Source organism: Globicephala melas, chromosome 18, assembly GCF_963455315.2.
Source record: "Globicephala melas chromosome 18, mGloMel1.2, whole genome shotgun sequence".
Lineage (NCBI taxonomy): Eukaryota > Metazoa > Chordata > Mammalia > Artiodactyla > Delphinidae > Globicephala > Globicephala melas.
The window spans coordinates 56,286,667-56,302,305 of NC_083331.1; positions in this window are offsets into that span (position 1 = coordinate 56,286,667).

A 15,639-nucleotide genomic window follows, 5' to 3' on the forward strand; every position below is an offset into this window, starting at 1 on the left:
TATAACATTCAGTTGGCATATTGTGAAGGAACACTTTTCTGTGGTAAAACAATGAAGTAAAGCAATTATTTATTATTTTACATAAATTCCTTTTTCATTATAGGGGTCAATTTGTGATTATATAGTTAAGGGCTCATCATCTATAATTATCAGGAATCACTAGAGTAGATTTTCCAGAGAGCCTATGCTTGAATGTTGAAAGGCAATGCTGCAGTTGTATTGGGAAGAGAAAGGAGTCAGTTGGCTCATAAATGTCTATAAAAGACTCACTGGTTTTACTACTTAGAGATAGGGACTGTTAAAGGAGAAACTAAGAGATGAACTAAATCTGTTAGCGGTCCCAAGCAAGGGAATGGTGTGTTGGCAGTCTTGCCTTGATATGTAGCTGGACCTCAATCTGAAAACATAGCCTGGGACAGGGAACAAGTGACTAAAATCTATAAGCACAGGCACTGTCGAAGAGGAAGACGGATCACGGAAACTTAAAGGAGTCAAGCCAGAATGCCCAGGTCAGCCTCGGACACAGTAACAATGACTGAGTACTTAGAAACCTATCAAACTTGAAGGGTGAGTAGAGGCAGCACGAAAGCAAGGATTTCCATGTATGAAAAATGGTACAAATTCATTCAGACGAGCAGGTAGCTTTTCAGCTTTCTTTATCCTGATTACTGGCAGCACAATGTTTTCACTCTCTGATCTCAAAGTTTCCTCAAATGGCCTCTAAGAGAAAGCAAAATGGAATTAACAGCAATATGAAAACCCTGTTTTCTGCAAATGTGATTCTTCCATGCAGTCTCTTTAATCTTTAATAGCTTCTTTGAGGTGGGGACTTCTAAGCAAAGACTAGAAGGATGCAAAGAGTAAAGCCATATAGCTATCTAGAGGGGGAAGTTTCAGACAAAGAGAATAGTCATGACGAAGTGAGGGGTTTGTTTGGAGTATCTGAGGAATTGTAAAAAATCCCTGTGGACCCAGTGGCATGAACGAGAGAGATTGTAGTGGGAGAAGCAGGACAGACGATTAAAGGGAGTCAATAATGTAAAGGCTTGCAGACCATGGTATGATCTTAATAGTTTTCTCAAAGAGCAGCAAGGAAACTTTGACACATTTGGAGGTAAGAATGACATGATTTACCTGGTCAATCTGACAAATATTGGAGAATAAACTTTAAGGGGGTGTGCATGGCAGGGATGGAATCATAGACACAAGATAGGAGGCTATTGCAGAATCAAGTAAAAGAGCATAGTGAGGTGGGTCAGGGTAGTAATAGGGTAGGTGGGGAGACAGTGTCAGATTAAGGATTTATTTGAAAGTAGAGACAACAGGAAATTTTGACAGACTGGTTTTGAGATAAAGAAAGAGAAATTAAGGGTAACTCCAAGTGCTGGTCCCCAGCAACTAGAAGTATTAAGTTACTATCAGCTAAGATAGATGGGAAAGAATATGGGTAGAACAGCTTTTTTTTTGCCCCTTTTGGAATGGGGAGTGATGATCAAGTGTTGAATTTTAAATATATTTAAGTTTTAGAGGTGGAATTATCAGGTAGGCTGATGTATCTATGAATTTGGAAATAGAGGTCTGGGTATATTTGGGAATTAGCAAATAGATTTATTCATGTCATTTATAACAGATTTTGCAGACATAAGATTATATGGGATTACCAAGGGAGTATAGATAGTTAAGAAATGAGGCTCCCAAACTGGTTCATTATGAAATTGGAAGAACAGAGGAATCACCATGGAGACTGAGCTATAGCAACAAATGAATAAGATGCAAATCAGACAACAATGATCACAACACCATGGTCGCTCTGGAGGCCTAAGGAAGATAGTTTGTCAAGGGAAAAAAGTTAGCAACAATGTCACATATGACTATTGAGCACTAAATCTTGTATTTAGTAGCACTAGAGTTCACTGGTGACAGTGAAAAAGCAGTTTCAGTCAAGAGATGAGAGTGGAAGACTGAATCACATAGAGTCAAGAGAAAATTGGAGGAAGAATAGAATCTACAGTAAAATATCACCTTATTTTACTGTGAAGAGAACCAAAAATTGGGGTAGTAGGTATCCAGGGAAGTGGGGTCAAGATAAGTTTGTTTTTAATGGGAGAATTGTTTTGAATGGGAGAAATAACATCATTTTGTATGACTCATAGAGAATAGTTGACTATTCTAAAGAAATGATTTAGTAGAGAAGTGAAAAATGAGGATATAAGTAAGATGGAGAGACTAAAGAAACAATTTAGTAGAGAAGTGAAAAATGAGGATATAAGATGGAGAGAAATTGCTAGAGCAATGTTCTTGAGTAGGTGTGATCAAGGTTACAAGTGTAAATATTAGCTTTTGACAGGAATGTAAACAGCTAATCTATAGCAAGAAGAAAAGCATGGTTTCCTCTCTGGTTAGATGTTGGAGGAGCCTGCAGAAATGATAGTTTGATTACTTAATTTTGTGCATTATTAATCATGATAAGGTTGAGGATGGTGGAGGAGGTATTAAAGAGAAGAGCAGGTATCAGAGAGTCATCTAGGAGAGTGGGCCAGTGAGTGAGTGAGGGGAATATAGAATGATTGCAGGACAGCATTAAAGTCAACGTAAGGTTTAAGATCAAGAATTTCAAGTGCAAAGAGTCATTGTGGTTGTATGTTTTCCCACAGCTACATTAAGCTCTAGATGCAAGGATGAGGCAGGCAGAGAGTTGGATTTCAACAGGGTTGTGGTTTTGTCAAGTGAGTGTGTTGAGGAATGAGAGAGGCAGGGAAGTTGAGGTGTAAGTAAGATAGTTTTACAATGATTGATCATGGGCTTAAAACTTGTTAAGGTCAGAAGAAAGGATGTCGCTGGGTTGAGGGACAGCAGAAAGCCGACAGGAGCACATCAAAGGCATCCTGGCAAATCAAAAGGAGGTGATGATCAGAGAGAGGGCTTCGAAGAATAGAGATAGTGAAGGGCTGAAATTTTGAGAGCAACAAGGGTAGGACAGAAGTGAGTGGCAAACTAGGGTAAAGGTGAAGGTGAAATTGAAGGTGGATAAGAGTTCAATAAAGTATAATTCTAGAAGAATCACCTTGGTATCATGACGTCACTAATCGTTTTAGGGAGGAACATATGAGAATAACCTGATAGCCAGTAAAAGGTACATGGAGCCATCTATCCCACACTGAGTCATTAACACTTAATTACTCAGTTTGCTTAAAAGCAAAATTGTTTTACATAGTGCTCCTGTAAGAAGGTAGAATTACAAAACTAAGTATCAATAACAGCTTCATGCACAGAGGCTTATCTTATATTTTTTAAATGTTTTATCTCACTCTTGCTACATTTCTTCAAGCACCTTCAATATTATTTTCAACTCTGCTTTCCTGAACTTTAAGCCTTCTTACAGTTCAAATGGTTTCCACATCATTTAATAGCTTGCTATGAATGACTGCTTTTCTAACCTGTTTAGTTAAAAACGGATTCTACTGATCCATTTTTCTCAGTGCTTGGTTTCTTGCTTCCACAGTTGCTTTTTGCTCGCCACACCTCTCTGATCCTGTCAGCAACAGAGCAAGGCTAAGATGGGAGACACACAGAGTTCACATTCACCCTCCTTTTCCTTGAATCCTGGCTTATTTCCAGCCACCTACTCCCTCATTGCAGTTCACAGTAATTTAATCTCACTCTACGTGAAAAAAGTGAATTTTCCAGTTTAATTTAAAGTATATAAGATTAGAAATAAGAAAAACTATACAATTAAAAAGAAGAAAAATGTAGCCAATTCAATAAAAGAAATTGACATCTCAGAGGGCAAATAAGAAACTCAGATCTTGCCCCATAGTGTTCTATTTTATTCCAAAATGAGGCCCTGCTGTAGATTTCACTTCTCCACTAGGAAATAAGTTTCCCTTTCTAGAAGAACAAATATATGATATGTGGTTGACAAGCTGCCCAATAACCCATAGCTATTTATTGCCAAGAATTCCATGCAAAGCAGTCTAACACAATCACTACTCAAGATTCCTTGTACTGTAAGATTGATGAGCTTTTTGGAGAGCTTCCTAAAAATACAGAGGCGTGATGTTTAATATATGCAGCCAATTTTTATTCCTGGAGAGTTCCCCAGTTACCTGGCTTGATCATTCTGCACTCTAAAATACATAGCAAACCCTCAAGAGTAATTCATAATAAATTCTTTAGCTCAAATCAATAACATATTTTAAACTATTCTCCTCTCTCTCATTCCTTAATTTTGCATAGCTTAAAGCTGTATAGTTCTATATTTATCTATCTACAAAATAATGCCACTCTCTTCATGGCTTTTGCCCCAGAATACCTCTCTGTGCTTTCCTTTCTCATCATTTCCAACAGAGCTCTTTATCCTCCTCTCCTCTTTAGTTTTATTAATGAATCAAATTTGAACCTTTCAAATGACTTCTTATATCTCTATTAGAAAACTTCATTCTGATGACACCACCATGACTTCTTTCACATTTTTCTGATTTAAATGTTCTCTTCTCCTCAGAAAATTACCTAAAGTTATGATATGAACCTCTATTCTGTGTGCGCAGGTGGAGGAGAAGACTCATGGGTGCAAATGGGGTAGTGATAGTTTCCTGACTCTATTAATTATCACAGCAGCTATACCTAGAATTTGGATGAAATGCTAAACCTAGAGGCTAAATATCCTCCTCCTTAGTTCTTGGCTTTATTAGAGAAGAATCATCTATACTTTGAACAAAAGAGGGGAAGTCAATAAAATTAGAAATATTACCATGGGCACGTGTACATCCATATAAACATGCATTAATTTCTCTTCTTGTGAGGTAAGAAATGGTCCCATTATTGTTTTGACCCACTGCTTCCCCCACCCCAATAATAATACAGAGAAAAAAGGAATCAACATCTTAGTTTTTCATCTTATTTAACTATAGCTATTTATAAAACAGAATTTACTCCCTCATTAGAAAAACAGATAACTAAAAAGTTCTCTCTCGTGATAACACAGAGTTAACTGGTAGCAAAGCCCTTTAAGCTTTGGTGAGGATGGAGGACCTCCTCTCTGGATTGGAACACTTCTGCTTGCTGGGGAGGAAAGAAGCCATTCATCCACTATTTTAAATGTGACTCTGGCTGCGAGCTGTTAGAGCAGAAGCTGAATTCTTCTTCCATGTTCTCATTTTTCTTACACAGAAAATTAATATTTCTCCAACTTTATTATCTTTTCTTTACAAACATTTTGGACAAGTGAGGCAGAGAATAACAGTTTGCACCTGCTGGAGGGGAAGGGCCTATATCTCGTGATCTTAAATTTTGAACTACTTTTAGGATGGAAAGTGGCTTTGAGTCTGTAAGTTTACTTTAGCTAGCTTTTTTTTTTTTTAATTTGAGGCTGAATATAGTTTTTAAATGTATATGCTTATTCTTATAAATACATCTGTCTCTCTTATTGATAATTGGGTTCTAGCTGTTTTTCTAATAAATCCATAGATTTTTTTAGAAGTGAAAATGAATTATCATTCAATATATATTTGCATATAAATAGGGAACAATTAGGGAACACATTAGTTAGATGCATTAAAAATGTTTTTTATGTTGTCTTGATATCTGAGTGATATAGTAGCTTGATTTTTAAAAGGTAGGAATTTGCATAATTCCCATTAGTTAAAATGTTTGATGGATATATTTGTTATCTGTTGCTGCATAACAAATTACCCCACAATTTAGCAGCTTAAAATAATAAACATTTATTATCTCTCACAGTTTCTGAGGATCGGGAATGTGGGAATGGCTTAGCTGAGTTCTGCCTCATAATTCTGCATCTGATTTCACTCAAACTACGCACCAGTGCTGCAGTCATCCTAAAAGTGGCCTGGGACAGGAGAACCTACTTGTAAGCCCACTCACATGTCTGTTGGCAAGGCAACACGTTCCCACATGGCTATTCACCAGAGAGTTCAGCTCTTCCTCCTGTCAGCCTCTCTATAAGGCCTCTTAAAACATGGCAGTTTGCTTCCTCCAGAGAGAGGGAGAGGGAGGGAAAGATCCCCAGATGGAAACCACAGTCTTTTATAACCTGAGTGCAAAAGTAATAAAGTATTATGAAAGTATATACTATATGTACAGTGTGGGAGAATACTGTACAAGACTATGGATACCAGGAGGTAGGGGGATAATGGGGCCATTTTGAAGGCTGGCTACTATAGTCAGATATATTGCTAAACCTGTTTTATTTACTTTTGAAATTAGGTAATTTGTACTTATGACAAAAAGTAGCAAAATAAAACTTTATGTATGCATAATTAAACAAATAAGTGAAGCTAGATTAAAACATGCTTACATGCAATAAGTGCATTTATTTAGCAGGCAACAAATTTTAAATGGTTATAAATGGATATACATGTAATCGATAAATTTCATTCACAATTTTAAATTTGTTTTTGAATAGGAATTAAATTACTTCTTTGAAATCATTAAAATAGAATTATATGAAATGCAGACCATGTACATGGATTCTAGGTGACTCAAACTTTCTAATCTGTATAAGGGTTGATATGCTTAAGAACTTGAAAACTCAGATTTTCTAAACTCTCTGGGCAGCAGAAATAGCCCATTTGTTTGTCCCTAATAAGATTAGCACTCCCCTCTTGCTTAAAGACAATTCAGAAGCTTCTTTCTGTCTTGCAAGTCAGGTGGCACTCTTCTCTGGATTTACAGCCACCTTCAGTGCTGGCCACCAGCCCCATAACTAAGGTCAAATCAAAACGTAACAGAGCCAGGAACTGCTGGGCCTATTAAATAAGAAAAGGCACTATAAACTGAAGGAGCTGTAGGACCCAGCCAATGTGTACTAGGAGAATATAAATGGATAAGATCTTGAGAGCTGGAATATGATTCATTGATATGGAATTGCTCTCTTTTAATACAGGATTTAACACCCTGCATCCGCCAAGGAGATAGTGCTAATAGTGGCTAATTTGACTCCTAGATGCTTGGAAAAATCAATGGCTTTCCCCAAATGAAGTAAAAATGCAAGAGTTACCATGGAAAATGGTGGAGGTCAGGATAAAATAGCTCAGAGAACTGACAAGCTAGGGTGGATAGACTATGAAGTTCAAAGAAGCCACTAGCTAACTATATTCTCTAGGAGGAACTAGAAAATATTGTTTATGAAAACAATAAAGAATATCCTGTTGATTCACTTTGCTGTACACCTGAAACTAATACAACATTGTAAATCAACTGTACTCCAATAAAAATTTTAAAAAATAATAGTTTGCTCCTAGAGAATAAAGGTAAATACAAATATGAAAAAAAAAAAGAATATCCTGTTGAGAAGGGCACCAGTGATTCTGAGAAGATAAATAGTTAATGTCTTCTGTGTTCTGTGGCTTAAAAGGGACGATAATGCTACAGACACTGACTCCCTGATAGCAAGAGAGGGTGATAGAATCTGAACATATTAGGTTCTGGTGGTGAAGCATAATCAATAAGAACAGCAAGGTCAGAGTGGCAGCCAGTGGAGACAGATGTGTGAAGAGATATAAAGATGGTTACTAAAATCAAAATGTCACGGAGACAGCCAAAAATGCTATTTCTCAATCTATATAATCAAAATAATAAATTATGGATGGTGTGGAGGTAGAGGGCAGCTGGTACAATAAAAAAAATAATTATCCTTTCTCAGATTTTGGACTTGAGCCAGTCTTCAAACCTGATATAGCACTGACTGATGGAAAGACCAAGTTTGCAAGAGAAAGGAAACTGTAATACAACCAGTGCATCCAATCCTCCCACAAGGAGACCTATGTCCATTCACTTGAATAAAAAATACACTAGAGAAGTGGGAATACATAGATATTTCAGGAACTGCTGGGAAACAGAGACCAGGTTGACACTGATAACCTGTGGACTCAGCGTCACCATGGCACTCCTCTTAGAGTGGATGCATATTAGAACAGATGATAAATTGAATCTATCTAAGTACCTACATTTCTACTGAGTCCATGAACCCATTTGATGGTTATTTCAGCAGTATGTATAATTGGAATGGATATTCCCAGTTATTGCCAGAACTGCCACATGTGTTCCTCAGCCTGTGGGTAATAGCTATAATACAGGAGAGGTCAAGCAGAAACATCTGAATCTGCCCAGCTAAGAGAGTAAATAAAATTTTCCAAAAAACCTCATCTGAAGGCAAAAATTAATGACACTTTTGAATATCTAAACAATGCAGAGGTAATGAACCTCATTACATACCCATTTAACTCATCATTTATAAAAGAATTTATCTGGCACTTCTAAATCAGATGGATTCTGGAGGATTATACTGTATTATTGCAAACTCTGCAAAAGCATAGAGTAGCCCGAACTATAGCTGCTGTGCTAGATATAATATATTTATTAGAGCGATTAATAAGGTCTCAGGAATGTATATGTAGCAATTACCAGGTAAAGGTGTTCTTTTCCATCTCTATCATGAGGGAAGTTCAAAGTAGTTTATATTCACAGATTATTCCCAGAGCTACGTTAACTCCCTCTTTCTCTGTCAGTCATACTATAATTTCAAGGGACCTGGAGCTCCTAAACATTCTACAGAAATTCCCATTTGTTTACAACTTCAATAATATTATTCAAAAGAGAGGGGTAAGAAAGGGTGGGTATATTAGTGGACTTGTAATGTGCAAGCACTGTAGAAGATGTGAGATGAACACTCTGAGAATTCAAGGGCCTTCCACATTGGTGAGGTTTTGGAGAGTCCTGTGGTCTGGGGCATGCCCAGATTTCCCCTCCAAAATAAAGGACAACTTATGTTTTAAGTCTCTCATATCTCCCACTACTAAAAAGGGAGCACAATTCCTAGCAGGAATCTTTAGGTTCTGGAGTCAGTATACTCCACACTTGGAATCCTGTTTTGTCCCTTTTACCATGTGACATGGAAAATTTACCTTCTGATTTGAGCTCTGAGCAGGAAAGGGCCCTGCAACACATCTACGCCATGCTGTAATCAGCCCTACTGCTTGGGCCATGTGACCTAGGAAACTCTATAATAGTCAGGGCATCTGTGGTGACAAAGGGTGTGACCCTTTGGTAGAGTTTAGGGAAATCCCCAATAAAAGAACAACACAGACCCCTACGATACTGGAAGAAATTCCTATCATCTATAACAAAGAATTATACACTACTTTAAAAAAATATCTGCCAGAATGCTACAAGGTTCTGGTACAGGAATCACAGTTGGCTATCAGATATCACATGACTACATGTCTAGAACCACACATCATGAGCTGAGGTCTCTCAGATAACTCAAGTCGTTAGATTGCACAGGCTCAGCAGTAATAAACATAAAAATTAATATACCCAGTTATAGGTATATCTAGTACAAGAGGACGAGATTAGGCTGCAGGAGCAGGTGGCCCAAACCCCCCTGTTGTCACCTTTATTGCACCATTGCCTCTCGCTCAGTGTAAATCTATATCAACATGTGGGTACTTCATAATGGGAACCACTGGCCCTAAAATTTACCACACTCCACAGAATGCAAATAAAAAGGCCACTGAAGACAATAATTGAAATATCTGCTTGGAGACGGTGGCTGGGAGAATGGAGCACCATTCTCCAGGATGTAGTGTACAGTCTAAATCAATAATCATTTTACAGTGTTGTGTCCTTAAGAGGTAGAATAGGTAAGTCTGAGCATGTAAGGTTCAACTTGGAGAGACTTTTCTTACCAACATTTCTGGTGACTCATTTGGGAATTTGTGCTTTCTATCCCCAAAAATCTAAGATATGAACATCTAGATATCTTGGTTCCAAGAAGGAAAATTCTTCTACCGGGAAATAGCAAAAGAACCACTAAACTTTAAGCCCTGCCTTTTGCCTACTTTGGCTCCTTGTGCCATGAGACAATCATGTAAGGAAAGAAGTCACATTCTGGTATGAACAATTGACCACGATAATCAGGAGGAGATACAGCTGGGAAAAGTAGCAGTGAAGAATGCATTTGGCATCTCCTGGTATTTCTCTGTGATTTTTGATGCTAAGTGACAGGTACAGCAGTCACAGATTGAGAATTACATAGTATGAAGGGATTTAGTGATGAGTGTTTGTGTCACCCTAATGCTTTAGCCACCAAGACATTCAGAGGAGCTCTTTAAAGTGAGAGGAATCTAGAAGGGTAATAGGGGAGGGAGGTGACAAATATCTGTCGTGGCCCAGACACGAGCTACAGTGTAAGGGGCTGTAGGGGCTGTAGTTCGTTCCACTAACCTTCCCCTTGAACGCTTCTCCAGGAAAAGAACAAACAACATTCTGCAAGTTTCCAGATGGGATTAACCTTTTATATAAAGCAGGTAGATCAGAGCAGCATAAGGATGGATGGCGGTGGATGCCATGGGGTACCATACAAATGCCCCCACATTACTTTCAGGATGGAGACATGCATTCTTCCAGCAGCCAAGAGAATTACCTTCTCACAGCTCACAGCCTAGTTCCTCCACACAAATTTCCCTCTGCTGTAAGTATCTGCCTGACCCAAGGCTCTGCCCTTCTCATGTCAATGCAAGGATACAAAGGCCCAGCTCACCATTTAGGGCAACTCTGAAGGGCCATCCTGGACTCAGGTCTCCTGATCAGTAGTGGCCTTTATTGTTACAGCATCACAGTCCCAAGTCTCTCTCTGCCTCTCCTCACTCTGACACATGTGCTCCTAAAATTGTGCCTCAGTATACCTTCTCCCCACATAACCTGATTTCAGAGTTTGCTTCTTGGGAATTTGATTTTAAGATGGTAAAATTTTTACTTTTGTTTACTATTCCATGCAGGATGTGTAAAAAAAATTTTTTAAATGTGAATGGATTTTGAGTTTAAATTTATCTATGTATTACTCAGGCCCTTTCCCCTGCAATAAGAGCTCTAGGTCATGGCAAACTTCCTTACAGCTTCTCCTAGTCACTGGGTAGGATTTTCTTAGGCCACGGACACCTTGTTTTGAATGGGAAGGTTTTCAAGGCTTGCAGCTTTCCTCTTAAACTCATCTGGGTCTGAGGTCATATCTTTCATCCCAAGTAGGCTTCCAAACTTCTTTTTCAAGCCTCTAGGATCTCGAACCAGTTCCCAGACCTCTGGATTATTTTGGCAACATCTCAAAATTCTGGCTATGGCTGTGCTTTTAATTCCAAGGTTATTTCTGGGACCTGTAGATTTCCCTTTCCTTTTATGAACCTGCTGTCTATAAAACAGTTTTTGTTTTGTTATATCCAGATACCTTATACATTACTGACAAAAGAAGTGATCTTTACCTGCTCAGTTGGCCATGTAGGTGGAATCAGAACACTCTCCTATTCAGAGTTTAGCATATAGCAAGTCAGAGAGTAATATTTAATGAACATAAAATAATTCGGAAAACTTTTTTTTTTTTTTTTTTTTGCGGTACGCGGGCCTCTCACTGTTGTGGCCTCTCCCGTTGCGGAGCACAGGCTCCAGATGCGCAGGCTCAGCGGCCATGGCTCACGGGCCCAGCTGCTCCGCGGCATGTGGGATCCTCCCGGACCGGGGCACGAACCCATGTCCCCTGCAACGGCAGGCGGGCTCTCAACCACTGCGCCACCAGGGAAGCCCCGGAAAACATTTTTATATAAAGCAAATGTCACCACCTTGACCCATTTCCCCAACAGAACATTGTGCAAGAAAATCTGGTATTTAAAAACACACATTTATATGTCCACGTATGTCTTAGTCTGTTTGCGCTGCTATAACTGAACACCATAGGCTGGTTTATAAACAACAGAAATTTATTTTTAGCAGTTCTGGAGGTTGGCAGTTTCAGTATCTCACAAGGGCCTGCTTCATGGTTCATAGCCTGTAGTCTTTCTCTCTGTGTTCTTACAGGACAGAAGGCCAAGAGGGAACTATCTGGGGGTCTCTCTTAAAAGGGCACTAGGGCTTCCCTGGTGGCACAGTGGTTGAGAGTCCACCTGCCGATGCAGGGAACACAGGTTCGTGCCCCGGTCCGGGAAGATCCCACATGCCATGGAGTGGTTGGGCCCGTGAGCCATGGCCGCTGAGCCTGCGCGTCCGGAGCCTGTGCTCCGCAATGGGAGAGGCCACAACAGTGAGAGGCCCGCGTACTGCAAAAAAAAAAAGAAAAAAAAAGAAAAAAAAATAGAAAATAGACTCAGTTCTTTTTACATATACAAAGAACTGTGCAAACAAAGAGTCTGATTAAATATTTTAGAGGAAAATATGATGCACTATACAGCAATGTTTGCTACTATTTATAAGAAAGAAAACAAAACTGGACAGTTTGTAGGCTTTAGAGTCAGAACACCTAAATCCAAGTTCTGACCCTCTCTTTAATTAGTTTGCTGATCTTAGGAACATCATCAAACTTAGATTAGCAAAGGTCTCTCATCTGGGAAATGGGACCAGTAACTTAAGTAAGTCATAGTGTCATAAGGATCCAATTAATATGAAGATTGTGAAATGATTATAAAATAACATCTGAAATTTAATCATCATCATCATCATCCTATTGGTCATTATACTTTTAAACAAAGTATAATTTCTGATATGGACAAATAATAAATTAAATTTTCTAGACATGTATGCAACTATACTTTGAAAGTTGAAATGGGAGTGCTATCTACAGATGGGAAAGCTTTGTGAAAATTAATTAATTAAAAGATCATCTATTAATCATTTATATTGGATAATAACATCATAAGTAAATCCTGGTAATCTGCTTGTCCTATTCTATAGAAATGCTGTGCCTAGATCTATGGCTTAAATACATAAATTGTAAATAATCATGACATTTAATTACATTACTGTTTATAAAATTAAATAACAATTAAAATAACTGGAGAATTCAAAAATTAAAAAAATCAAATATAAGCATCTATCACAAATAACAGCTGCAGTAAGGTCTGCCACCAAACCCTTTCCCACAAGAGCAATTATAGTAACAACTTAAAAATACATAGAATTAGAGAGGCTTCAGAGATAAAATTTAACTTTAACACTAATGTATCAGAATGGAATTACCTTACACACAAAGTAGATACCCTGCCATGAGATTCGATTATAACTTTTTGTGATGATCTATCACTGAGGGTAATTTAATATAACATTAAATATTGAATTCTTATTACTAACACTCCTAGTTTAATTTTACGCTCACAAAGAAACCTTCAAATATGAAGTTTGGCATTTTCTACTCAGTACCTATAAGAAGAGATTGTGTATTGGATTGTCTTTTCTATGTTGTTTTTCCCACTGTAAGCTAATTGTATCGTTATTCTGTTCAATTACATCAAGCTTGGTTAATATGCGACTATCTCATAGAAATGGAGCCCCTTGATGTTTACAAATTAGCCTGCTTTAGCCTGTTATAAACTGTGGACTGAGGTTAAAGAATTAAGTTAAAGCTTAGAGAGAACTTTCTGAGCAGCCTCCAGTCATCCTCAGGTGTGACTGCATCACTGCATGCTGCATGCATCTTTTCTTGAAAGTTCTCCAAGCAGAAGATTGTATGATTCATTTAATCAATACTGATAAACAGGTATAGAGCATCGTCTCTATCACAGAGTGATTCCGATCAGAGGCTCTAGATTCAGACTGCTTATTGCTTACTTAGCCTCATCCTATTAGAAACTGGAGAATGTGGGACATTTCATATGACGTATTTCATATTTTTTTAATATTATTCTGATTTTTAAATATCTCTCCCACGGTGTTATAAAGAAACTAAGCTGAGTTAGTGGAGTTAGAAGAAGTAATACTGCAAAGAGAATTCAGTATACTTTCCTGTGCATGGAAGAGCACAGTGTTAGTTAATATTATCATCCTCACCATCATTATATTATTATTATGATGATGATGATTATCAAACCACTGTGCAAAGCACAAGGATTTAAATACAAGTAACATTTTTCTTAGGAACAACTAACTACCAGTTTATTCAGGAACAAAGAAAGAAAATAATGGAAATGTAATATAAGGATAAACAGAATATTGTGAAATGCAGATAATAGTGTCTACCTCAAAGAGGTCTTGTGAAGATTAAATAGCATATGTAAAATTCCTGACAAATGGGAGCTACTCAGAAACAGCTATTGCTACAACCAATGTTTGCATTTTTATCATATTGCCAAAAAAATCACACTTCTAAAAAAATTTAAGTTTTAGAATCACAACCAAAAAATTGCTATGGTCTTGGTTATCCCTTTCCCATAGTATGTCTGAGTCCCTGGAAGCTTGCTTACACTTCAACAGCCTGAGAAAAGGAGAACAGAAAATGTTCACTAGCAGAGCCTTTTCTCTGCTGCAGAGGCTACACTCTCCCCATGAAACAGGGGCGCTTGCACTTGGATCAGCTGTGATGACAAAGAGCCACCGCTGTTCTAGCAGCACACTCTGATACTCAGTCTTTAGCAATGAGGGAGGGAAACGAGGTGTTGATATCTTGCTCCAGCTCAGGGTTTCTCAGCCTCTGCACTACTGACATTTTGACAGGATAAGTCTTTGTTTTTGTTTTTTGCCAGGGGGTGGGGGTATAGGGGGCTATATCATAAACTGTAGGATGTTTGGCAGCATCTGGTTCCTACCCACTAGGTACCAGTAATATCCTCTCCTCCTTCAGGAATGATAAGCAAAATGTCTTCAGACACTGACAACTCTCCCATCGGGCACAGAACTGGCCTTGGACAAGAACCACTATTCTAGACACAGGTGCCTATAAATTTTAACGTTGCCTTTTCTCCAGCTACCAAAGAAAACTCTTTTATTTCTCCTTTACTTGGCATTTTGAAACACTACTATCATTATAGGGTGTGAGGTCATTTGAAAAGTGAGTATTTCAGATTTGGATGTATAGGCAATAATTTTGAAGAAAGTGATATTTGTTTGGGGGCTGGCAGGATTTTGTGAGAGGGAGAACAGATAGGGTGGGAGTTGGGTGTACGGGGGTGGGAGGATGATTAGCCTGAAGGAAAAAAGCAAGCAAAGACTTGGATCTGTGAAAATTCCCACCTTGTTTGATGGATTCCAAGTAAATATGTATGATCAATGCTTAGGAAGTCTGAGGCCTGCACAGGGAGATAAATTATTAAACTTCAGAGGAAGACAAGAGTAAGGCAAATTCTCCTTATTCATCTGAATATGTTCTGTAGGACCAAGAAATGAAAGCTACCCAAAATAGGTCAGTGAGTCTTCTGGGTACAAGTTGATTCTGGTATATGAATCAGAGTTAATTCAGATTAGTCCATAAGGAGTGCTTGATTCCCTCTATTCCTTCTTAGACAAATCAGTTAAACATCAAATAACCAAGACCTACTGTAAAGGTTTATACTTTAATAATTGCAACCATTTACTGAGTACTTATTATGTGCCAGGAAAGAGCTACATTGTTGAACCAGGGGATATGTGAAGAACACCCTTACCTCTATAAACAAGTAAGAAATATGAGGCTCAGAGAGTTTGGATTTCAGATCTTTCTGAATAAAAATTTTTTTTTCCCTCAGAACTCAGTGAAATATATAAGGCTTCCAAATGTTTACTGTTGGGAGATGAGTGGCATTTGGTAAGAACATTTATAATATAATGTATCAATTTGATTCCAATAACTTTGTGCTCATATTACAACTCTAAAGAGTCAACATTTGT